Source organism: Fringilla coelebs (assembly GCF_963513975.1).
Source record: "Fringilla coelebs genome assembly, chromosome: Z".
In the NCBI taxonomy this organism is placed as follows: domain Eukaryota; kingdom Metazoa; phylum Chordata; class Aves; order Passeriformes; family Fringillidae; genus Fringilla; species Fringilla coelebs.
This window is the reverse complement of record NC_140031.1, coordinates 14,310,982-14,338,374: the sequence shown is the minus strand read 5'-3', so window position 1 is coordinate 14,338,374 and position 27,393 is coordinate 14,310,982. Positions and strand designations below refer to the sequence as shown.

The following is a 27,393-nucleotide window of genomic DNA, read 5'->3' as shown; positions in this document are numbered from 1 at the left end:
AATCATCAAATGAGCAAAGAGTGCTCATTTAAAGAGCATTGCTGTCATTAGAAGCATCAAGAGATACTGATTTGGGTTTAACTGCAGAAGAAAACTGAAACAGTTAGGTTTACACCAGAAAGTAAACATGCTGTGACCAGATCCATTCCCAGTTGAAATTATTTTGGAGATATAAAATATCATAGAAACCCAGTTGGCTGGGTTCAAATGAAGTTGGCAGTTTTCAAAAACAAAGAATAAAGAACTCAAGTTCCCTTATTTTCTCTAGTTCAAATGTATAAATGCTTAAGAATTTTACATGAATATCAAGTTTAAATAAACCAAGTCAATATGGGAAAAGAAAATTTTCACCTTTTAGAAAAAGTTGTGATGGTGATGAGAAGTCTTTTCTTAACGAAAGATGAACAGAGCCCTTATACTTTCGCTTCAAGGTCTTTTCCTGCTGTTCTCCATCTGTCATATACTTATTTTATTCTTAACTGAGAACATCAGGGATTGATGATCTCCTTAAACAGTGCTCAGCAAAAAAAATAAGGGTCTGTAATATTAAAAAGGAGAACAGCTCACAATGGTATGCATTATTCAGCTTAGACATAGCTCAAGAGCCTGACAAATAGTCAAACATTCTTAGGCTTCTGAAGACAAAGGTTTCATGTCCACAGAATTATCAGTTATTTCCAGAGTAACAGTTGCAATTCTTGGGCATGTTATTTCTAGCTCAAATCTTGAAGAATCTCATGTGTTTGTTCTTTCTGGAGAACATGCATTTCAGGTATTTCAAAAGCATATGAAAAACATGCCACAGAAGTACAAATGAATATCCCTCTGTTTAACATCAACCACTCTTATTCTATTCCCCAAAAAAGTCCTGGAATTTCATTGCTATATTCATACAAGTCAGTTTATTTTATTTATTTTCCTTTACATTTACAGCCTGGCTTTGAAAACCAATTACTTGCCAGCTGCCAACCTTAGAAAGAAAACACAGAATGATGCAAATTAATTTGCTATTCAACAGAGGCAAGATGAATTGCTCATTAACTATGGGTCAGCAGCATGAATACACTCAAAAACTTCCACAAATTATATTTATCTTCTGTGCAACAAAAAACTTTCTTACTGAAAGGCAGAGATCTATCGTCGTCAATTGAGACTGGGCTCGTGGCAAACCAAATAGTTCCAACAAGAACTACATGACTTCTTTATTATTGTTCCACCATCCAAATTATTTATAAGCAAAATTCAGTAGCTGCACCACCTGCACTGAGGCAGAGTGCTCTGTCCTCTCTCTGGACTGCACAGGGGGACAGTGCTGGCAGCCCTGACAGCATGGGAAGATGGCATTTGCATCCAGTACCAGAGGAGGCATCAAGAGCCACTCAGCTTCCATAGAAGCAGCCTACACACAGTATAAAAGACTTCTGCATAATATTCCACAGGATTTTGATAGACAGGCTGGAAAAAGAATGGATCAATTTCAGGTATCTTCCCACTGCAAACTCATGCTGAATACAGCTCACACTGAATGCAGACATCTTGTTTTAAGAAGCACCTGGCAAGTTCAATATATATCACAGGTTTTGGTTTGGTTTTATTTTTGTATTTAGGTGCTACTTAGGCATATTCTAGTAGTGGTGGCAATTGATACATATACATAAAAGCAGTTAGACCTGAAAGTTCACTTTCTGAAAACCTGGACCATTAGAGCCAAGCCTTAATGTTTTTAGTTTGGCCGCTACCTTATTTTTAATACAAGGTGGAACCCCACAACACTCTAGAGGAAGCTGCTTTGTCTTTATAAGCTTTTGAATCCCATTAACTCTAGGCATTACTAGACACAACTGCCCAGTGACACAGTGGTGGCTATCAAAAGCTGAGGTGATGCAAGCACTAGGTATTGTGATCTGAATACTTCCCTGACTGCCAAAACCACAGGACAGCACCAAAGCATATACACACAATTCAAAGTGTCTTGATATTAAATATGAGGTTCTGGGAAAACAGACCTGGCAAAGACTAAATTGTAACATTTAAAGATTAATTATGTTATTGAGAGAGACTTCCTAGTGTTTTGATACTACCAGAAACCAATTATACAATATAATAAGCACAAGAAAAAGAAAAACCTTGTGTGATGTCTCTGTTGGAAAGTCATTAAAAACAGTTTTATGTGATTATGAAATTGAAACTAAAATGCTATTCTGTCCTTTGAAATTAGATCTTCACCAAGTCAAGGCTTTCCTCCTGTTAAAAATCCTTGGTCAATTTGGCCCTAGCATGCAACAGGACATTCCTTCCTCATCACAGGAATTCACCATGGTTGCTGCTTTTTACTCAAAAACATTAGAAGAGTGTCCAGGTCTTCATCACCAGATTGCTAAAACCAAAATGACCTCAGTATAAAAAGTCAGAAGAGGAGCAAAAGGACCAGTATCAGATGTCCCCGCTTGGGCGGGGTGTCAAAATAAACACAGGAATGCTCCCAAGCACAAGAATTGCTCCTGAAAGAACAATTATCCCTTTCCCATGAAGCCTGGTTATCTCACCATGGTCCTTGGCAGATCCCTGGCTTGGGTCAAGTCCCACAGTTGAAAACAATTCTAAATGGTATTTTAAGAACAAAACATTTTAATAGTAAAGAGGTGGCCATTCTGGAGGTCCCATTTTGGCATGGTTAAAGTACCAATCCACAACTCCCAGGCAGCCGTTTCCACCTGCTGGGGACACCAATCTCAGAGAGATGCTGCAAGGCCATTTTTAAGGAGCTGTGGTACAACACCAGGAATGCTACAACCATGCCTTGTCACATCCTGACCTTAGTCCAAATACCCCTGTGGTTCCCCCAAAATCTGTCACCCAAGGAGGCTCTCCTGCAGAAATGGTAGACGGATGAAAGACAGGTGCTGGTGTTCAGCAAAAGCACCTTTGGGAGTTTTCCTGGCATGAAGGATGCACAAGACAGTACCAGCTTGCCCTGTTTCACACCAGCACAATCCCATGGTGCTGTCAGGAGGGTATCCCAGTGAAGTGATGGGCAACTGCCATGTGAAAGAGCCAAAAGTATTTTTAACATCTTGAAAAGAAAGGCAATTATCTCTACTAGTTTTGAATACTGTCAATCACACCAGATGTCAAGCCACTTTCAGCAGAGGTGCAGCCTTATTAATAAACAGAAGCTATTAACAAAGACAAAAACTGTGGAGGTTCATAAGAGGGCATGCTGGTAATGGACAACAGAATATGCAGAATGCAAAATTCTGAGAAAATAAATTTAAAAGCCAAACCAAATCAACCAAACAACCAAACAAAGCCCTCCCCAAAAACCCCAAAAACTTCAGGCCTTTTTAACAGCCTACAATATCCCTAAGCTCAAAACTCTTTACCATACTGTTGGATGTTCAAAAGAGCTACAAACCACTTAAAATTTTCCATTGTATTTGAAGTATTTTTCTGTAAAGGAGGGGATTTTTAACTAACTACATTTATCATTAACACAAATATATACCAATATGTCAGGCTGTAAAAACAGCTGAGAAAGAAATGCTAAGTAATGGTTATTATTTGTACAGAGTAATGGTAAAATAAAAGTGAGTTGTAAATTTGTTTTGCTGGTTTTATGACTTCATATGTCAGAACAAGACACCTATACTGTATTGATGTTTAATTATTTATGGTATGGCTGTGTCTTGAACTATTTTGTGGCACTCCTTGTGCCTTAGAACATTTACAACTGCATCATCTCTCCACTGGCTGGAGCAGTCACTTGTAAAGCAGCCACCCAGCTGTAAATTATGAACCACTATGATCCCATGTCCATTTCAGATCCAGGACTGACAGATTCAGGGTGCAACTGCTCAGCCAAAATACACGGGAGATGCACAGAGTGAATAAGGGCATAAATTAATCTCCAAGCACAAAGCCTTAAAGGGACACATCAAAATCAGATCTCAGTTCTCCACAAAATGTTACTTAAGTTACCCCAGCTAAAATACACTGCTAGGTTTTAGCTATTTTTCCCATTTTGTGTAGTGTATTTGTCTTCCTTGTTGGTGTAAAACTGTGAAATACATACTAAAACTTAGTCTAAAATGCAGTGAAAAGCTGAGAGCAAAAACCACCCAGCACTAAAGAGATAATAATAATTATTTATTAATTAAACCTTTTTTAAAAATCAACAAATAATTCTTTTTCAGGCATTTTTTAATGGACTACTGTTTTTCAGGTCATTTGAAGCAAACCTTACCTCCCACTAGGCATTTCTACATCAGTTAGTGTAAGTCATAAAATATTATAACTAAATCGCTTTTGAAGTAAAAATACATAAAGGCAAAACAAATACAGCTATCCCTTCACAAACTGATCACTCTGCAACCATTAAGGAATTCAGCACCAAGAATTTAACTACTGAAATGTCCACAAAGGGAGACAGAGAAGAGGAAAACATGATGTGAAGGTCACCGTTGGATGATCTATGTCAAGCATTATCCATTCTCTGATAATGGCAATCAAATCAAAACCTGTAAGGAAACACCAAAGTTGAGAAGGATGAAAGCACAACTTCACCAGATGAAAGCACAGCTCTCATCCCTTCTGTAGACAGCAGCAGAGCTGGCCATAGTCTGTACCATGGGACAAGGGTTGAAAACTTGATGTCTGTACAGCATGTGCAAATATGAAGCAACAGAAACCCTGAGGATAGGGAGGAGAATGCCATCTCAGCCTTGTGACCAAACCTCACTTTCTGCACAGGTAAATAAATAATAATTCGTTTATAAAAACCTCACAATACAGAGAGTAGGCAAATTCTATGTCTTTATTTTGGGGTGGCCTTTAGTGAACTGGACAGAAAATTACATTTATTCAATATCCACTCCTGAGATCATAATCAAAACCACAACATGCTTTACAAGTAAAAAGGCAGACAAGGGTTCTGAGACTTTAATATCACTAACTCTATCAAATAAGAAAAACAATTATCAGAAAACTGAGACCAAATTGATGTCTGGGGGTTTTTGATTTTTTTTTTCTTTCTTTGTTTTTTTAAACTAAACTGATTGCAGCGATCAATAAATAAGTTTCAAAGAGCTCTTTCAGTAAAGACCAGGCCTAGCCAGCAGGTATTACATTAACAGTCATTATCAATTAGGGCTCACTGGACACAGACATTATTTACAAAGCAAGAGTTCTGGGAATCCATTCATGTGCTAAAAGAACTTCTGTACTGCTCCAGAGTGATGTTAGCAAAGCTAAGTGCTGCTTCATTAAATGCAGTACACACACTACTTAATGGAGAGCAACTTTAATTGTCAGAAGGAGTCCATCTTTACCATCTAGTGTGGGATAAACATATTCATGTTAGGAATTTCAGGAACAAGGGAAAACATTGTCCATTTCTTTTTTTTTTTCCCTTAGAAAAAGATATTAAAAGTAAACTAGACAAACATTCCTCATAGCTACTAAACTCTTTCAGCCTTTAGCAGGCATAAACATAGAAATGGAAGGTTAAAAATTACAAAATATTTCACCTTCTGAGAGCTATCTCCTCAATTCCATTCAGGCAGACATTGATCACTCCAGTTTATAATGGAAATAGCCACACAAGGGAAAGAAAAGAAGACAAGTATTTCTGATGAGTCATTGTGTTATTTCTCAATAAATCCTTCTCCTCCCTTCTTGAAATGCCTCTTCCAACAGATACAAACATCAGAAACAAATTTATTAAGTCATATGTACTTTTGAAAAGGCTGTTCTTTTGATATTTTGATGATTACAAAGTATGCAAGTTACACAAACACAGAAATATCACTGTAGCTGCATTTGACTTGAAGACACAAAACAAATGTATTAGCTAATGATGCTGACGATCAGCACAGCAACAAAACAGACCTCTGTTGTGGATAATCAAGATTTGAAGAATTTAGGTTTGGGTGCAACAGTATGAGCCATAGATGGCACAGAGATAAACAGCAACATTCACTGCAAGAAGAGAAGGCTCAGGAATGCTGTTAGTATTTGCACTCAGACGACGAAACAAGTATACAAATATATCAGGTTTTTTTTGAGAGGAAAACATCTTAAGTAGTACAATTAAAAAGATTTTTAAAATCCTCCAATGCAATCAATTAAACATAATTGTCCCTCCTTTTAATTAAAGGCCACTTGTCACCACCCTGAAGTGACAAATAAATTGCAAAGGGCAAAACAGTTCAGCGTTCATCTATCTCCCAATGATAAGTGGCATTAAGTGTCATTGAGATGGTTTAACTGTTGCTTAAAGAAAAAGTAAGAAGAAGAGAGAGCAGGATGTGTCTTCACTTTTAAAAGCAGCTTAATGATGAAACACGCTGAAATTCCTGTACTTTGGTAAAGTTTGGGTAACGTTCTATTAACTCTCCTGAGATAACAATTTAACTACATGAATTCCAGCAAGCAAACACAACTGCTGGTTATTTTAACATGGAAAATAACTTTTTTATATTTTTAAACAAATATGTCTCAGTGCTAGACACTACTTTTACTCCTGTCCCTTCCTTGCACTTGAAAGAGCTTATCCAACATTTCCATGATAAAATGCACCTTGTTGCTCCCCCTCAACACTGCCCAGACATGAAATGAGCCCTTTTCACAGAGGTGTATGCGTTCTCATTCTGCACAAGTGATTTCTACACTGGCTCATGCTTAGAAATTGTACTGCAGAATAGGGAGCTAAGTAGTGTCCACCTTGAGAAAGCAACTAATAGACAATACATATATCTGTACAGCAGTTTTCTCACAGGTTGAGAGAGAAGATGTAGAAAAAGATGCTGTTTCTATTCTCTTTATTTTAAATAGCTGAGAAATTCATACAACAAAGAAGGTGAATAGGATTGTATTAAGAAGTTACTTGACTTGCCAAGCTTACCACAGGCATTCAATGTTCAAGATGGTAGCTTAAAGTTGTGCTTAAAAATGAGCTTTCTTATTTCTTCTGGGTCATCAGCCTTCAGGATTTACATTTGCAAAATCAGTGTATGCAACACTGAAGGCTGTAAAATTTCATTAAAAGCAAGAGAAAGGCATATTGCACCTCTGAAAATGGAATGCTTTAAGGCATTTAATAGCACTATGCACAAGATCAAATCTCAAGCAAGGTGCTAAATGGACATGGAGGTAAATAGTGAGCAAACCAAACAGAATGAACCTTGTTACATGTATTTACCTCTTTTCAGCACCCAACCCCCTCCAAACGTGACAGAATCCATAAATAAACAGGATTAATGAGAAGAGGGGCTATAGCCTCCCATAAGGCATTTAGCATTACTGATTGGCACAATATTCAAGTGTCCAGTGCCCTTTTCTTTAAAAAATACTTTTTATTACAGTCAATTGCCTTCAGCAGAAGCTCATATCCATAATGTCTCAAAAAGCCACCAGCCTTCCTCAAGTAGTTGAGCGTAAATGGTAACACTGTACACAAAAACACTCTTCCCTCCTGCCTGGTTTACAAATTTTTATTTAAATATAAATAGCATTAACTTTCTCCATGTGATTAATTTAGCAGGTTAAAAGGTTCACAGGAATATACAGTGCTCATTTAAGTGACCCAAGGTGAACAGTAATTATATCTGAGCTGAGTCATAGTGGAAATAGAATGCAAAGCGATTAATGCTGCAGAGGGAAAAAACTTTATTCCTCAATGTGGAACAGCCCCATCTTCAAAGCCTCTGTAAACCAGTCCTTACAACCCAGCACCGCCTTTTGTCCTACTTACCCCCTAAATGGGTGAAAATAACAATTAAAAGATAAAATAATCCAGCATCTGGATTAAGATGAACAAACAGGCTGCTAACGGGAGCTCACATTTTGATACAGGTGCAGTCATGGTCAGCCTCAAAGGCAACAAGAAGCTGGGATGTCCAAGAGAAGGAGATAGGTTGGAGAACAAGGGGGGCAATCTGTGTCCAAGATGAGTGGATGAAAGTCAGTAGGTGACCCCTGGCAAGTCTTACCTGCTGCAGCCTCTCCCAGACATCAGCCCTTCCTACTCGCCCAACAGTCAGAACTCCCAGCTAAACATCACACCCTGTGCTACCTGCCCATCTCCATCTCCAGGTACACACCCCATCCACTCACTGTCTCTGGTAATGTGAATATTCCCATCCATGGTGCTAGAAAATCAGTAGCACAGAAAATGTCCACCATGCATCCCACCAAGGGCTTTCACAGCAAGAGAGAACAATTACCCTCAGCACAATTTGGAAATTGTGCTCATATTACGTTTTCCAGGAATAAGCCATCTGACAGAATAAACAAGAAAATATGTAAAGGGATCAGACGGAATTTTGAAGGCAAAAGTATTCTGCGTGAGAGCAACAGCCCTATGTACCCAAAAATCAACAACCAGATTCCAAGTATTTTGGAATATGAACTCAGTATTTCTTTTGTTATCAAAGTTTACAAACCTGAGTTGATGCCAGAGAGAAAGGGAACATTCCCATTTTGCAACAGACCTCAGGGAGAGTGAAAGCCTTTGTGAGGGCTCTCCCTGTAGCTAAAGACAAGCAGCCTGCCAGCTTAGGAGCTGTGTTTGCAAAGTTTTGTAAGCAGCAGTTAGGATCCAAAGGGAAGCTGTACTGTCAGATGCTTGGCTTGGCTACTGCAGTAACCACCTTAGTCCATGAAGAAAGGAGAGCCAAGACCTTTACACACCAAAAAACAAACAGGACTTTGGTGTTGGCTCTGACAAAGAGCAGCAGGGCATCAATGTCATGCTAATACGGCATGGGACTTGTCCAAGATTCACAGCAAATCCTGTCATGCCCACACCTAACCTGGAAATAAAGATGGATGTTTTGTGTTTCACTAACACAATTTTCAGCCTGAAGTTTCTTTTGATACATATTTTTTGGGGCAGCATCTGAAGGGAAAAAAAAAAAAAGAAAAAAGACACAGAAAAAACCAAACAAAAACCTGATTGCATCTAGGGATTTCTCATGATTCAATACACTTTTCACTTTTCTCATTGCTGTATTACAAGATTTAATGTGTCATATTGTACCACTGAACAACGTAAAGAGTTACAGGCTAGGCAGAAGTTTTGCAAGGAGAAGAGGGGGAAAAAACCAAACCAGTGGAAATCAAAGGGGAAAAAAGTTGATGAGAAAATACCATTGTCTCACAGGCACCTGGAATTCTGTAGCGCATTAATGGGAGCAGCACATGTTAGAGGGCTTCTCCTTTCCAATACTGCAGCCAAGTGAAAGACTCTGCCAAAGAGGGCAATGAAGATAAAATGTTCAGAAAACCTCATCTGTGGAGAAAGCTTTAGAGAGTGACAGTTTGTTTACAGAGGAGATGCAAGACTTGTGAGGGAGCAAGGAAAAGGGAGGCGAGCCCGAAGCGCTGCAGCCTGAAAACCACGCTCTTGGTGGTAAAGCAGTCCTTTTCCAGGTAGGTATAAAGAAAAGCAGAACAACCCTGTAGCAGACCCTGTGGAGCTCACTCAAAGGCGCTGAGGGGCTCTGCTGACCCATCCACACGAGAGGAGACAGCTTCCTATGCATGCTGAGCACTCTCCAAAGGACAGAGGTGCATCCCAAGAGGAGACAGCTTCCTATGCATGCTGAGCACTCTCCAAAGGACAGACGTGCATCCACTCACCACAGTGAGCACCAGAGGTACCCACATGGCACCACCAGCAGCATTATGTCCACTACAATCCTTGCCCAAGAGTAGTATCTTGCATAATCTTTGCATCGGTAAGTAATCATTTAACAAAATTCTGTCTTTTTCAAGGCATTTCAATATCTTCATGAACACTGTAAAAATACTTACTTCTCTATTAAAAAAAAACCTGACAGCAGTTACCCTGGCAGCAAAAAACAGTTTAGTAACAGACCCTTCTGGTGACATGAAAAAAATTCAGTTGGCTTTATTCATGTTGATGCATAATTCTATAGGAAGACTGAAATTTTTATCTCTAGCAAATTTATATAATTTTATACAATACAAAATATTTTTTTCTATTTGTATGAAAGCACTTGAAACTATTTGAACTTATTTGGACTTATTTGAAATTACTTTTGTTTAGCTGGTTTTTAACTCATTAAAATAATTCTTCAGACTGAAAAAGTTTTTATTTTAAATGTGTTTATCCAGTCCAGCATTTATGAGTTATACAGTCATGAGAGATGAAATTATTACTCTAATTCAAGCCAAAAATTGGAACTGGCTCTACTTCTTGAAAACTTTTGTTTTTCCAGAAAAATTATTATTTATTTCATCCAGTCAGAGGCAAGCTGATAGTGAAAAGTTGATACATGTCATTGCACAGAAGAGACTAATTATCTTAACAGTAAGTTAAAGATTCCAGGATTCCTGTGCTGTCATATTTCATCAGGCTATATTCAAAACTCCTTTAAAACCTCAGTTTCAGGAAAATATTTTCCTACAGCTATTTTAGCAAGGTACAAAGAAGCAACTAATGTTGGGAATCATTAGATTAGGAGTACAGGAAAAAGCACAAGTATTCACCATACAGTACAGCCACAAGTGACTATATTCGTATTGTTCAGCACCATAAATTATCCTGCTATTCCTGAATGCTGGCAGTTCTCCAGGGCAGGTATCTTCATATTTGTTTAGCATAGCTTACTGAATTTCAAACTATGGCTGTGGCACTGTATAAGTAATAAATTATTGTCACCCAAGGCAAGAGTCTTTGCTCCTGTTTATCACAGCAGGCAGCACATTGCCAGTAAAATTCAGCAGACACCCCTGAAAAGCAGGCTCTAAACTGAGGTGGCTGAGGTGGCCTTGCACTTCTCATAGCCTACTGAGTCTTTACAGAAGGCAAATAACAATTCAGGTATCTGGTGGAGACACTTAATACTACATCATGTGAGTACTCTTCAGCAACTTCACCAAACTTTGGAGACCACCCACAGAGACAAGCTACCCTTAGGTCACATTTCCCATGTGCTGGCTGGTACATAGGGCTGGCAAAAAGCAGCTTTGTGCATGGCCAAAACCAACTTTGCTGTGGGCTGCTCCAAGAAGGATTTGGCTAGCCCTTCTTGGTGACAAGGCAGGCTCCTGCCACAGGCTTCTGCCACTGGCTCCTATCTCTCCTGGAAGCAGACAACCGTGGGACAAGTTGCATCAGCCCAGTGAAAACAGCTTCCAATTAGGGGTGCAGCTCATGCAGCCTACACTACAGCTCCCATGGCAGAGAGATGAGAGCCACCCCAAATAATCAGCCTGGCCTTAAATTTGCAGCCACAGCCTTTGAATGTAATTTCACTTCTGAATCTATTATAAGCAGCCAGTGTATTGACACCACAAAGCTGCATGACTCTTCATTTCAGTGACTCTGAAGATTTACATTCTGTATGAGGAAAACCAGCTGTTTTAGGAGACAACAGGCTTCCAATACTGCAGCACATTTCTAGAGTAGTCAAGCTGTCAAGTGACTGTCAAGAAAGAACAAAATCTAAAGAAGCAAAGGAAATGCTGGCTGGAAAACTCTTTTCTTCATTGGCGCAGTTTCTATTTACCACTAACTTCAGGTGAGTTATTGTAGTTCACTTGGTAGCCTGTCTGAAGAGTCAGAACTACATACAAATCTGCTTCTCTGTACACATTTATGAATTTGTGTATACAAAGTCTGATATGCAATCTCAATGTTTTCCTTCAGTAAAACATGCCACAGTACTCAGAATACCTGCAGGGAAAAATCACATACTTACATTCTTTGAAAATAACTACATACTTGATGATTAATTTCCAGTTATGAAATGCGATAGTCTTACTTTTTCAAGTCAAAATTCTTACTGATAATAAGAAACAAAGCAAATTACTCTTTCACAAAGGAAGAAGTTATTATGTCTACACATTTCCTTCTCCCAATAGTATTCTACCTCACAGAATGACAGAATGGTTTGGGCTGCAAGGGACCTCAAAGGTCATCTAGTTCCAACCCCACTGCCATAGGCAGGGACACCTTTCACTGGATCAGGTTTCTCAAAGCCCTATCCAACCCAGTCTTGAATACCTTCACAGATGGGCCATCCACCACCTCTCTGGGCATCTTATTTCAGTGCCTCACCACCTTCACAATAATGAATTTCTTCCAAATATCTAATCAAAACCCATTCTCTTTCATTTTAAAAATATTCTCCCTTGCCCTATCTCTGCTTGCCCTTGTAAAAAGTCCCTCTCTGGCTTTCTTGTAGAAGTCTCTCAAGTCTCTCTTTTTTCTTTTTCTTCCTTCTTCTTTTTTTTTTTTTTTTTTTTTTTTTTTTGCGAGCCTAGCTTAAAAAAATAATCAAATGTATTTTCCTGTCTACAAAACACCCAGGAACATGCCAGAAAGTAATTAGGAATGACAAGCATATAATGACATACAAGCTGCAAGTATTCAGTTTTCAGTCTGGAAAATAAAACACTTAACGGATATGGAATGCTTTTGCTCCAGCTCTTTTATGCATAGCTGGCATGACTGATCTGAAAAATAAGAGAACATGTGCCAGTCTACTTTTCAGGCAGAGTTCAAACAACAGAGAAATTTAAACAGAGGAAAAAAAATCAGACTAACCATAGCAGGTGACTGAATTAACTTTGCAGAGCAACAACAAAGTGTATACGAGGGCCTGCAGTAAGTCTCCACAAAGAGACTGGTTTGTACTTGAAGCATACCAGATTCATTTTTTGCTAAAGAGCAAATTCTGAGACTGGTGAAGAAGTGCTTGTTTCCTGCAGGTAAGTCACCATGTGGCAGAGACAAGAGTTACAAACCAAGATTACCTTAGAGGATACCAACTAGTGAAGTTTTACTTTTTCTGGATTTATGAAAATAACTTCTAAATAAGTTTGATAACCCAATGTGAATTTTCTGAAACTATGCTGAATTTTGAGCAAATGCTTAGAGATCTAGTACGGTATGGAAAACTTCAAAATAAGCAGATTTGCTAGTGAGCAACAGGACGGACTGACACCTTGACTAGAAACTTTCCCTTAAATCTCAACAGAAGCAGAGCTCCTCAGGCTCTGCTTGGTGATGAAAAATGGAGGAATGTTTTATGATGGGAGGAATGTTTTATGATGGAAAAAAAGTTGGGTTTTTTTTGTTGTGCAACTTAGCAGCAATAGGTTATCAAAGATGTATCTGTCCCAAATAACGCTGGCACTGTATTTCAACTACTTAGCAAAATAGCTGTGCAGCATATTATTGTCCTGTGCCTCATAGGACAGGCTTGCTGCCAACTGGGTCATACAATAATCAACAAACCAGACTCCAGAAAGGATGCTAGATTCCTCCCAGCAGCACCTACCCTTGAAGCAATCAAATATACTTAGTGAGTGTAGCGCTGGATTTTCACTTTATTAACAAATTGTGCAAAGGGGTTTGATCAGCAGATAACTTCATACTCAGCTGGGAAACTTTAATTCATGTAAACCTTTCAGCCCATGCTACTGCCAAAAAGAACAGCTGGAAGAGGAGTAGTTTGTTTGTAGGCTCCCTGGACTTGGGTTGGATACACTATCCATGAAACACAATCAACACCAGGCTTATTACGACTTGCAAGTAGTTTTTGCATAAAAAGTAAGAGCACAATACATTCAAAACTACACCAAAACACACAAGTATTCCCCTCTTCCAAGAGGAAGAAAAAAAAAAAAAAAGGATGAGGTTCTGCTATGGTTTGGAAAGCAGTGCCATGAGCGGAGGCTTCGAAGGCTCACATCTGGCTGAGGTCTTTCTGAACTCACTGCAGAGCCTCCCATGCACTCATGGACAGGGTTATGGCTCCATTCCTAGCCACAAGCTCCATATCGCTTCCAGGAGCTACTGCTTGGGAAACACAGACCAAATCTTTCACTCTGATCCCACAATCTGTGTTCCAATCCTTTTTTCACAGCTACACTGAAATCCCAAATAGAATTTGCTGTATGCATTCCCACAGCGAACACGTTAATGATGAGAAATACTTCCTCATAAATATAACTTCTACCTGCTGGTGTGTCATTCAAAGTGTAGAACAGTTCACAGAGTACTAATAATCTCCGAAAACAACTGGACTGATAATTGGCTTTGAGCAATTTCAGAAAACTAATTGCCACCACAGTAGTTGCTGTTCTCCTTCATTCAGCATGAGCAGCTGGCAACAAGTGATTTCACTGAGTAATCTTGGCAAAACTTGGAGACATTGTTTTGAATTTCCTTCACAACTTCTCAATGCCCAACTGTACTAATAGCTGAAGAGAAGCTACTCTTGTGGGTCTTCCTGACCCCACGATAAATATATCTAGTGGTCCACAAGGCTCTTTTTACCATTTCAACATTTGCTTAAATTGTTAACAATTAAATGACCATGCTCTACACAGTAATTTGCTGGTAATCAAGGCAAGAGCAGCCAGTAGTTAACACCCATGAATACATCTTTTGAGCCAAACACTATCAAGAAGTACTAACACTACATAAAATACACCTAAAATCTGTAAAATTATTTGCAGATAGTTCCCTATAGAGCCTTATGTCATTTCTCAGGAAGGAGTTACAATGACAGTTTTGAAAGCATCATTTCTCACCCATCCCACACACCACGAGTCTGCAAAGAAAAAGTCAAAGGAATATGAGCATTTGTTTTGACTTTTTCAAATGACAAAACAATATAATGAATGGCATTAGTTCTTTCCTGTACTAACTGACAAGACAAAGACAAAGACAGGAATGGTAAGAGCAGTAGGAATCAAAAGTCAATGCAAAAAGCCAGAGCTGCCGATAAGCAACTATTTATAATGTAGAACACACAAAAGGTCAGTGCTGTTGAGGCAGAAGTACATACCCTCCATCCTTGACCTACATTGTTAGAATTACTTGATGTCTCAGTCCCTTTATGTGTCCCAGAAAACTTACACAAGGTAAAGTATAGATATTAGTTTGTCTTTTTGGTAGTCCTTGTAATTTTCCTAATGCCCAAATTCCTCCAGTACTGTTTGTGTGACTATAGCACCAGCACAAACCAGTCACTTGTGTATGAACTGCTCCAATGGAGCAAAACATAGATTGACATTCCTCTTTCCCCAGAAAATGCCTAATTTCTGTCCAGTAAATGCCTTAATGAATACAGTTGTTTGTTCAGCCTTCCTGGTATTCTCTATTAGCAAGTTTCCACCTCCAGTGGTGCTACACTTCTACTGGCTTCTGCAGCTCTGCCCCCCTCTCAGGGATGGACACACAACCCATAGGCTAAATCATCATCTGCTTCTCTGGTATTAGAGATCACTGATTGCTGAGTTCATATACATTAGCCCAAACTCAGAGAGACTCCAATTTCTGCTCAGCAGAAGCAAAGAGAGAGGGGCTGGTGAGGAACAGAGGATGGCAGCTGTGTTCACAGGCTGCTGGATGCTCAGCTGAAGCCACAGCTGCCATCTCTGCCTGAGCATATCTAGCACTTTCCCCAAGCTGGTTTCAGCCTGTGTTGTCTGAAAGGCTTCAAAAGACAAGCCTGTAAACAAGCACACTGCTTCTGACCAGGTATTTTAATAACATTTTGCAAGAGTACCTATCTGAATTCTTAGGATAGGGAGCGATCAGAGCATCTGGAAAATACCAATCTACTGGGATATGAAGCAACAATGCAAAGTCCCAAGAAGAGAGAGCTGTATGACCTTCAGGTCCCAAAACCACAGCTGAGGCTGTTGCTCTGTGGTACTGCTCAGTCTTAATGGGAATGAATGTACTTCTCGCATTTTCAAGATATTTGGTCAGAGCAGGTGTCTGAGATGTAGAAAGTGGAAAGGATAATTCTTCTCTTGCCCAGAAAGCCACAGTTCTGCTTCTTATAAATGGGATTGCATATACTAACAGTTCACACATACAGTGGCAGACTTTTTCAAGATCAGGTTCTCTGGCAGGAACCTTTTAGAAATTTAAAAACTTCCAACAAAAAAGTAACTAGTGAGACATGGCTCTCCTATTTCAGCCCTAACAACAAACGGTGCCAGTCCTTTTTTACTGACAGCTTACATTTTGTTTTCACAGTCCAGCATCAGTAAATGAAACACAAACTGCAATACAAACAACCAGTATGTATACCAACCACTCACATATAAAATGAGTAGGTGAATGACATCATCTATTTGATGCAAAAATACCATCTTTCTGTTCCCTCTATTTTTACATGCTGTTGCACTGACTGCTAAAAAATACTGCAACTAGTATGCCATTTGGAAAGCGTAGCAATGCAAGCCACTGACAAAATCAGTCCTACACTAACAAAAATATTTCTACTCCTAGCATAGTTCTATCCATAAAACACTATAATCTTTAAGAGAAAAATTTTTGAAAATTTCAAATCAGTATGAAAATACACTTCTAGGTGCAATTCAAATTACATTAGAATTTTTTAATAATGTTGAGGAAGCTGTGTTTTTTACCATATTTTAGTTCAGCCACCTGAAACATCCTTAAACAAATCATTACTCTTGGTCTTAAACATGTTATACTCTTGGTCTTAAACATGTTAGTTTGATTACTGGCCATCTAACATTCAGTTATGTGTTCACATAAATGTCCACTTAAAACAGTGTAACCAAATGCTTCAGAGCCTACAACTTCAGTCTTTCCAACAACCATTAGTTCTCCAGGCTTTCATTTCTGGTCTTCCTACTTGCATATATTCCATTTTGTTTCACAAATTATCCAGAATCTGTATACAGTCCCTGGCTCTTGATCCTTTAACCTCTTCTCTTTTTCTGCATGATTTAGCAAACTGAAACACTAAACACATTCTAAGGCTGTGAAAAACTTCTTCCCTCTTCTAATTGAAGATCTCCTGTGATTAACTTGGCTCCCCATTCCCTTGGGTTTGAAATAACGTTCAAACAACAGGCCAAAATTATTTTTAAAAATCTGCAACTCCCACCTCAGCAAAGAAAATGGGACCATGACTATAGAAGGTTCTACATGCAGATTCCCATTATATCATTCAATGTCAATGTGAAGAACTAGTCAGGAGGAGTCCCTCTTCCTAAATCCCATGTTTTTTCCTTTCAATAGATGGATTTTTTATTCACATTGGCTCCACAAAGCTCCCTTGGGCTTTTATGGAGAGAGCTCATCATCTTCACCTGCAGTAGTAGAACAGGAGAGGAAAATAGACCTGTAATGATTTTCCCAATATACCTCATAACCTTAATAAAAGATTAACTTATATTTGGAAAAAAAAAATAGAACAGGCCACAACAAACACATGGGTACAACAGTAAATAACATTACTTTTCATATGATGGCATTAAGTGCACTCATCTATCCCACTAGCTAGATCAAAGATACAAGGGCCAAACGTATCGCTTAGTTCCCCTGTATGCTGGGTACAGGTCTTATACCACTATACACTATAAGCCTAAAAAATCATAGACATGGAAATATTAAGGGTTGGAATGCACTGTAATGATTATCTAGCCCAAATCTCCCCTGTCAGGCACAGGGACACCTACCACTCAGCCAGGTTGCTCAAGGCTTTGTCCAGCCTCGCCCTAAATGCTTCCAGGGCTGGGGCATCCACAGCTTCCCTGGACAATCTGTTTCACCACACTCATAGTAAAGAATTTATTCCTTATATCTAACCTAAATTTTCAGTGTGTACCCATTACTCCTTGCCTGTCTCTACAGCCCCTGATAAAGAGTCCCTCTGCAGCTTCCCTGTAGCTCCTTCAGAGACCGGCAGGTTGCCATGAGGTCTCCACACAACCTTCTCTTCTCCAGGCTGAACAGCCACAACTTTCTCAGCCTGTCCTTCTAGGGAAGGAGCTCTGGCCCTCTTATCAGCTTTGTGGCTTCTTCTGGCTTACTCCAGCAGTTCCATGTCCCTCTAAAACTGGGGACCCCAGGGCTGCACACAGTGCTCCTGGTGGGGTTTCACAGGAGAATGGAGGGGCAGAATCCCCTCCCTTGACCTGCTGTCCACGCTCCTTTGGAGGCAGCCCAGGATTCCCTCAGCTTTCAGTGCTGGGAGCACTCACTGCTGGCTCGTGGTGAGTTTTCCATCAGCCATCACCCCCAAGTCCTTCCCCAAGGGGCTGCTCTCCATCCCTTCTCTGCCCAGCCTGTGGCTGTGGCTGGGATTGCCCCAGTGCAGCTGCAGGACCTTGCACTTGGCCTTGCTGAGCTCCTGAGGTTTGCATGGTCCCACCTCTCCAGCCTGCCCAGGTCCCTGTGGATGCCATCCCTTCCCTCCCCTGTGCCCCACCCAGCTCAGCGTCACCAGCAAACTTGCTGAGGCTGCCCTGGATCCCACTGTCCATGTCCCTGACAAAGGTGTGGAACAGGATCGGCCCCAGGACCGAGCCCTGAGGGACACCACTCGTCACTGGTCTCCATGTGGACAAGGAGCTGCTGACCACAACTCTGAGTGTGGCCATCCAGCCAGCTCTTTGTTCATCACGTGGGTCATCCATCAATCCATGTCTCTCCAATTTACAGACAAGGATGGCCTTGACAGTGTCAAACTGCATAAGCCCATGTAGACAATATCAGTTGCTCTGCCCCTGCCCAGCAAACCTGTAGCTCCATCACAGGTCGTCACCAAATTTGTCAGGCAAGACTTCCCCTTTGTATAAAGCCATTCCAGCTGTACAATGATGTAAAAAGCAAATATTCTTGTTCCTCTCGCTTCAATGCAAGTTAGCCACACCCCTCACACCATTTTAAGAGGTGAATGCCATGCCTCCTTACTGTCAGCACCAGCACCTCTGTGGTCAGCCAGAGCCCTGAGAACCATCAAGCAGAATCCACTGTAGTCAACCCACTTGTGTGTGCCTTGCGGTGGATGAAATTACATGCCACCGAAAAAATCTGGCTGTAGTACAACCAAAGAAATGAATTTTCTCAAAGCTATCCATTATTTCAAGGAAATTAGCTGTTCAAACAAAATACTTACCTAAGAACCAGAGGCACAGGCTTCTTAACAATAGTGACTTCTTTTTCTGACAGTTTTCTCAACTGATATGGCCATCCTAATTAAAGTACCTCAGAGCTGGAAGATACCAGAGCTCATCATGCAGTTCCACAAAAATAGCCTTTCTCACGGGGAAGTGGAGGGCTGTTTCTCCCCCTCTGAGGCTGCAGTCCCTCCGTGCTGTACACACTGTCCTGCAGCAGCAGAACTGGCTGGTGTACAGCCAGCCAGCCTGACCATATCACGTAACAAGCACCTCTCCTGTGCAGTGTGTTAGCAACACCCAGCACCGGCAGACCCAGAGGCACACTGCCGCTCTCCAAAGGTCAGAAATCACAGCTGAAAAGTGTAAAGCACTGTCTCACACACTCTTTCTGATCCTACCGCAAAAACATTGCAGCTGTAAGATAAGCTCATTCACACATGCTGGACCAGTAGGCTGGCACCATTCGCAGCAAGCACCAGCCTGTAACATTTCAGCTGCATGTGTTGCAGATATATGTGTGCCTCAGCCAAAACCTGCTCACAGGTTCTAGAAAAAAAGAAGGAATTCCCACTGCACCCTGCAAATCGTTCCTTCAGGTGGCTCAACACACCTATTTTATACCCTAACCTAGCCAGGACTCAACCTACAAGACCAAAGCCCCAGCAAAAGCACAGCTCACCAGGCTTGATCTATGTGTCCTATGAAAGAGATGGCTGGGTAAGAGTCCTGACCATGTTGTATTCTACTCTGTTTACTTAACATCTGACTTAGTCCTTAGAGATACTCTGCCTGACTGAGAACTGCCACAGTCATTACGAAAGCTATGGTTTTCTTAGAGGTTTCTTTTTAAGTAAAAGTTTCACAGGGCTCCCCTGATCTACTGTAACAGGCTCAGAGATGAAATGCAACCAAAACCCAAAGATACAGCAGCTTTTAATTGCTCTTCTCTCAGCCCTTGCATCAGATCTTCCTTATTCTTGGCAGAACAGGTAAAGTTTGGTCCCAAACCAAACCACAACCAGTCTTCTTCAACCCGTGCAAAGCAAGGCACAAGAACTACCATCTAGAAGGAATCCTGCTTAGTTTTCACTCACTTTCTATAGCATCACATAAAGCCATTAGCAATGCCACAAACCATCAAAACAGCAAACAGTTAAAGCTGTTCTGGATGAAAACAGTAAACAAGGCATTGCTAAGAACAATTATAAAGTAGGCTTATAACATGGCTCTTGAGCAAACACAGTTTAATAAGTATTCCGTAAAAAATTTAAACAATATTTTCAGTCATGCAACAGAGAGCCCAACTCATTCTCTAGGTAGCACTAACATAACACATGTATGAAAAAAAAGAAACATGAAACATAGCAGAAATCAGACGGCTTGCTGCAGCTGGGAAACAGGCAAGTAAGGCAGAAACTGACTGCATGCTCATCTAACTGAGACAGCAGGAATAAAACGTGACGGTTCTTTCAGTCTGTTTCTTCTCCCCTACAAGTTGCACTTAATGGTCAGACTATTCCCAAACTCCAGCAGGCACAAAGGGAGCTGTTTGGCTATATCAACAAGGTTGTAGAGATACACTGTGTGTGGATTAAAACCCAAAAGTTCTGCATCCTGGTCAGGCACAATGATATCTATTCACAGGACTAACAGGTACAGTTTCTACAAACTATCTACTCATCCTACAGATTTACTGTGATATGGAGCTTTACTGATCCTGTTTTCTCTAGAGGCAGTAAAAACTCAAATTCTATTTAACTGCTTGAATGCTGTAACATTATAGTTGTTATTAATAACTGCTTTCCAACTTTCCCTCAGAGCTGTTGTCTGTTAACTACTGACTTTTTTTGTATAAAATTACTGTCGTGCATCCAAAAGAATATTTCATGTTTGGACTGACCAGTTACAGAGTTTGAAGACCATAATGGATTTGTAAGAGTACTTAAAGAGCTTTTGAAGTTCTAAATATTATCTCCATTTCTGTTAATGTCTTATTTAAATGCAACTGATTATTTGTTTTTATGTTTTCATGTATCACATTTGTTCTAGAATAACAAGCAATAAGCTTTTTAAGTGATCAGAGACAGCAATCTGCTGCCTTAATGAGCACAAAGTCAGCAAAACATCTTTGCTTTGCACATTCTGAATTCAGTTTCACACACTTGGAATCCATCCTCAGTAGTCACTCCGTGCCTGATGCAGAGGCCAAGCAGGTCTAGCGCTGTAATACACTAATGCTCTGTCTCACTAAATGGCGACAGAAAAGGAGAAATGGGGAAGCATAAATCATTCCACACCAACAGAATGGGTGCTGTGTTTATTCTCTTAATGCACAGAGGTTAAAATTTTCTGCTACATTTACCAGAGTTTCCTATCCTCTCACCAGCAGCCGCTGTGCAGAGGTTTTTGTCTCTCCAGTGTTCTCCATGCAGCCCTGTATCACTTTCCCCTACAGGACCACGATCCCACAGAGTGGATCCCTTCCACAAAATCCAACCACTAGCATGGGCACAGCAGGACAAAAGACTATGGTGCAGACTGTGTCACTACAAACAGGAGTACTTTTGTAACTCTGATGTATAAAGTTGAACATGATTTAGTAGGTACGGGGGTTGGCATAGCAGTCTGGATCTCTCGGCAAGTCAAAAGATAAACATAAATGGTTTAAATTAGCATGATAAGTATAAATAGCATGGCAGATGGAGTTTTAAAACTCAGAAATGCTTGATTTGTCATGTAGTCCTTCAGATATTGAATACATGGCAACAGACTGAGGCCATATTACATCTGAAAAGTTACTCTAACCCAACCATCCATGCACATGCATCCATCACCAACTGGGTCTTCCAACAGTTATTCCATCAGTAAGAGTGATTTTAATCCTCACAACACTGAAATGCCCAGCAAATAGCAAGGCACATTATATTGTTCAAGTGAGACGTTAAGTTGGCTGTTGCAAGCCATCTTGCTACTGTGAAGTATTTCTGAATTTTATACTAACTTATTAATAATGAAGAACTCATTTTAGTGATTAAGGTATTTTCAATAGACTACATGCTTTCTAAAAGTCAATAAAATATGTGTATTTTCAATACATAATCTCCAGTACACATGATATCAACAACATTCATCTCTGTCAGAAAACAGCCTTTACAATTTTCTGGGAAAAATTGTTTCTCATACACTGAAAACCAGCTCTTTGGTAAGAGGACGCTTGTTCCATCTCTCATGAACTAAAATAATGTGTAAACAAACACCCACCTCATACAAAGATTTAAACTAGGATTCATATACGGTAAAGGAAGATTTCCCTAGTGATAAACAGTTTGAGCACAAAGTGTTCCTTCAAGTCCTGACATAAATCTGTTCCTGCCAAGCTAGTATCTCATTGCATCAGCCTTTTGCCTTCACCACACCGAAGTAGCAGCCCTACTACCTCTCTCCCTGTTTTCCTCATACTGCCCTCTCCCCAGAATTACTACCTCAGTGCCACTGGGCCAAAGAATTGTCTTTCCATCCCACAAACATTTGGTAACAAGAAAAGAAAAACCTTTTATTTAAAAGAAATATGACTCTCTAGCTAACCTATCATTGAAGGACTCCCATGTGGGCTGAGTAGACTCATTATTACTGCTGGTAGCCTTGCCCTTTCTTACTCTACCAGTTTTACCCCCCCTTCTTTGTATTCCTGTAATTTTTATTAGTTTGTAATGCTTTCGAAATGTTTTGATATGTACCTTAAGATTGCAAGATCTTCAACGGGGCTGAATGCAAGCAAGTGCTGTCATGTCTGATAAAGCACTTATTTTTCAATAGGAGAAAAAAAAATCAAAGCATCTCTGCCTACATCACTTCCTCAATAACAAATATTTGAGGTTTCCCTTTTATTTGTGGAAATCTGGTATTTCGAATAAGATACAGGATGCTATATTTATTCTGTTCAATGCTCCTTTCAATGGGCGTAAGACAAAACACAATTTCTGCAGCAAAAGTTTCATTTAACAGGAGCAAGGCCCAGCTCCAGTTAATATAAGCACTTAGACACGTACAGTCAGGCAGAAGAGACCCTGCAAGTGGAAGCTATGGTCTAAAAGGACAACTATATACTCATACTTCCTTTGTCTCCAGTTCATGAAAAGGAATGGTACCAATCTGTAAACAGCAGATTTGCCTTCAGAGGTTTTGATCATTCCTTACTGGAAGAGAGCACAAGAGGTCATACACAGCACTACGTGCCACTTCCCTTTGTAAAGATGTCTAGAACTGAGCTCTCTAGATTTCCCCAACACAGCCAGTGTGACACAAGCACCCATGGGAGCAGTGCTGTGGGCTGCCTCTACAGAGCCCTTGATTTTTCACACTTGAACGGTGCTACACTGTGCTGTGGAAATACATCAAGACCGGGAGAGGAAACAGCCCATGGTAATGGAAACGATGATTGACCATACTTGGAGAATTTAAAAATATTTGGTGGGTGTCTATAACTTTTCTGTACATTAGTGTAAGTTCCAGCAGTTATAGTCATGTATTTGATAAAAGTACCACTACCACTTACTGGCAATGTTAGAAATTACTCCTCAGAAGGGTTGCAAGCTGTCTTGTTTATCAATCCTTCATAATTATTAGAACATGCTAACATCATGAATTAACACGGCAAGTAGCAATTCTAGTAATGCAAGACTGAGACGTGGTGGAGATGAAAGACATCACATTCCTATTCAAACAGCTCAAACTGTCTGAATAACTTTCAGTATTACTTACATTTATCACTCAGAGCCAAAGATATCTCAATTGCAATGTACCTTAATCTCAATATTCAAAATAGCATCTTTTAAATAAACACCGGCATTTAAATGTATCTTACCAAATCTCCTTAAATTGATTCTATACCGAACTGCATTTTCATTGCTGATGAGAGCAACCAAATTATGCTATAGTTAAGAGTCTTTTGGATTTAAGCTAAAAAGATCTTGACAAATAACTTCAATTTTTCGTATCAGTAAATACTCGCTTAAAGCATTAATAAAATGGGATCCAACTCAAGAGGTGGGTTTCAGTTTTTTAATAGCTTTATTCTTACTTCTGACATAATCATGACCAGAAAGATGACCAGGTGTGGGTCTTTTGTAGTTGCTACACAAAACGAAAAGTTAAGCTGTGACTGAACACCATAAAGTTAATAATACACTATACTTTAAACAAAATATACTATACTGAAAAGATGAGTAACTAGTTCACATCACTCACTGGATCTCCAGCAAACTCTCTCCTGGGAGAGTATGCAACAAGTTTTACTGAAAAAGTTACTATGATAAAATACTAGTTACTGCTATGCTATATAATCGCTCTGTTTGCACACTTTTGCTCAGAACGTTTGCAGTATTTATTTTTCAAAACATTCTCTCTTTTTTTATCCTATGCAATACTTACAACACGCCACACAATAAGAAACAAAATTGAACGGCATTGAAAAAAAAAAAAAAAAGAGGTCGGAATTGCAGGGATTGTATAAACTGGAATAAATCATACAGAAGAAAAATTCTGATTAGGTCTATTACAACGGAGAAGATTGCGACGCTGGCAGCTAACGACCGTTCTTGCTCTGCTTTTAAAATCCACGTCCACACAGAAAAGAGGGTTTCTCTGAAGAAAACTGTTTCTCCAGATGTCCGAGGCTAGGCTTCTCTCCCCCGGCACCCCATCCATCACCCACAGCATGGGACGTGACAGGAATTCTCGCCCCCCGCCCGCCGTCCCAGCCCCGGCCAGAGCTGACGCCGCGGTCCCGGCCCGGCTCCGGCGCCGCACTGCCCACAGCAGCGGGACACGGGCGGCTCCGCTCCTGGAGCGGCTCCGACACCGGCCGGGACCGCGGGGCAAGCTCGCAGATCCCCCGCCGATCCCGGGCGAGGGGAGGTGACGCCGGACAGGAGCCGGACCCCGGCCCGTCGCCCCCGGGGGCGGGGAAGCCGCTGGGCGGCCGCGCCAGGCGGGAGGCGGGCGGCGGGGAGCGGCGCGGAGCCGCCGCCCGGTACTCACCGACTCGCTCGGAAACTTCGCCCAAGTTTCGGCGGCGCGGCGGGCGGCAGCGGACGTGCCCCCCCGCGGCGGGCGCCGGCACCATGGGAGCGCCTCAGCGAGCGGCCGCCGCGGCCGGCCCCAACTCCTGGGGAGGCAGCGACCGTCATAAAACGCGAGCGAGAGCGGCGGGGCGGCGGGCTCAGCCCGCACTCCTCCCGCGGGGCGGGGCGGGGCAGGCGGAGAACAGAGCGGAGCGGAGTGGAGGGACGGAGGGAGGGAGGATCAGCATAGGGCGGGGGGCGGCAGGCAGCGCTCTCCAACACCCCTCCCCATACACCGTCCCCCGGCGGCGGCGGCAGCGGCGTTGGCACTCGCCTCGCTTGCCGCAGCCCGCTCCGTGCCTGTCCTGCCCTGCCGGGGCGCGGGGCACTCAGCCGCCATCGCCGCGGACTCCCCGTCCTCTTTCACCGCGGCAGCTGCCGGCCCGGCCGCCGCGGAGAGGGGGTCAGAGCGGCGAGGGGGACGGCGTCTGGCGGGGTGGAGCGGCTCGGCGCGACTCGGGGATCGCCGCCGCCCGGCCCGAGCCCCGGCCGATGCTGGCACTTCGGCTGCGCCGCGGGGTTCCGTCTACACGGGGACGGAGGCTACTGCAACGCGCATCCCGGCCGGACGGGCGGGAGCGCGGCAGCGGCGCCAGCTCCGCGCTCTGGGCGCAGTCCCACCGGCGCTGGCTGTCGGGGGCGAGTTCCGGGCTCTTGGCCCAGCCTGAAGCAGGGGCTCAGCAGGGCTGGCAGTCGTGTTTGTGTTCAGGATCGACGAACACGATTTTAGAGTCAGCGTGCCACGGGTGCGGCTGCCAGGTGGAAGGGATGGCACCTTCCGTGGCCAGGTGTGTGGCAGTGCACGTACAGGGCTAAGTAGGGTGTGTAGAAGGTAGCTACAGGAAAACGGAGAGCGTCTGCTAGGGATTGTCTAAAAATAATAAAAGATTTCTCCTCTGAAAAACTGTTTAGGAAAGAAATCATTAAAAAGGAGCATACCATCATCAGTTTATTTAGGTGGCATTTGCATTTGCAAAGTACCGAAGGCAGACCCACGTGTGCAAAGGTGATCTCAGCAGTGGCACACTGATCTTTAAGGCCCTTGGAGGCCCCCTGTTATGTGTGTGGCCCCACCTTCAAAATAGCTCAGCGTCTGACTTCCTCGTAAAACGAAGGTGGGACAGCAGCCCCCACAGATCAGTGTTGTAAGAGTTTAACAATCCTTCAGTAAGTCACAAAGCCTGTTCTGAAATTACCTGGGAATAGAAGAGAATTGTATCTCACCCAAGCTTTCTGCTGTGTTGGGTGTACAGGAATACCAGTGCTCGCATATGGAAGTTGTTTGACTATAATGGCTGGGAACAGTTCCTGGCACCTCTGGCTGCTCAGGTCGGTGCTGCCCTTCCCTTCCTATTGAACGTGGTGCTCCCAGACTGGGAGCTACTTGTCTTAGGAGGCTGGTGTTCCTCAAAGACTGACCCGCAAGCAGCAAGTGATCTGTCTTCAACTGTGCTGTTGATGCAAGCTTCCTCTGCCCAGAACAAAGAAAGTGATTCCAGGGGGCTGAAGACATGGATCAGGGTGAGATGGATCATGAGAAGTGACTTCATCAGCTTCCAATTGACTTAAGGGAATTAAAATCTCACATATTGATAAGTATATAATGAAAGTATCTCTTTTGAGGTTTTAAACTAAGGGCACACCGATTCCTCTCCATTATCCCCACCACAACATACCAGAACCATCTCTTGCTGTTTCCTCATTCAAAATCACCGGAGCAGATTTTTTTAAACAGTATCCAATTCCATTGTTTTTGCGTTAATCTATGTGCAAAGGACATTAAGTTGCACTTCTTGCCACTGGTCAGGGAATTCATACTCACATCTCCCAGGAGATGCCTGTGCTGGCAAACTAGCGGTTGTTATTCAGGCCTTTCATTCTTACCTTTTGTGCTGAAGCTATGGCAAAGCATGATTAATAACTCAGTGTGTTAGAAATCGCAACCACAGACCTGATCCTGGCCCTACAGTCCTGTGGTTGAAGCACTGTGATAAAAGGGGAAGATTCCAGGTCCAGGGATGTTTATGGGGTTTGTTTAATACAACATTCCTATAACATAGTAACACCTGGGAATTTGACGAACTGGTTTGCATTAACTAAGTGGCAGTGGGAGCTGAACATGTAAAATACCACATGAATAAACCAGAGAAAATAGTTTATTGCTCCCTCATTATATGTACAAATAAGGCTGGATAACAATAAATCCATTGATTTATTCTAAGTTCTATGTTTACAGCTGCCTGGACTTTCTCTATACTAGATAAAGTTTTTTATTTCTTTACATGATAGGTAGTTCAGTTTCAGGGGGACAAATGTCAAACACAAATCTGGCAAACAAGAC

At 41.7% G+C, this 27,393-nt stretch overlaps 1 protein-coding gene across 2 annotated transcripts in view; it reads right to left on the bottom strand.

Moving 5' to 3' along the window:
• Positions 1–25,141, bottom strand: part of GHR (growth hormone receptor) — a 118,066-nt gene extending 92,925 nt beyond the window's left edge. The window contains exon 1 of one of the 2 annotated variants that reach the window (XM_084224899.1): positions 24,970–25,141. The gene's annotated coding sequence lies outside the window, so the exon portion shown is untranslated. Of the gene's footprint in view, positions 1–18,926; positions 19,024–24,969 lie in introns of those variants that run through there. The other variant, XM_084224900.1, reaches the window with a different exon arrangement.
• Positions 25,142–27,393: the final 2,252 nt, after the last annotated feature.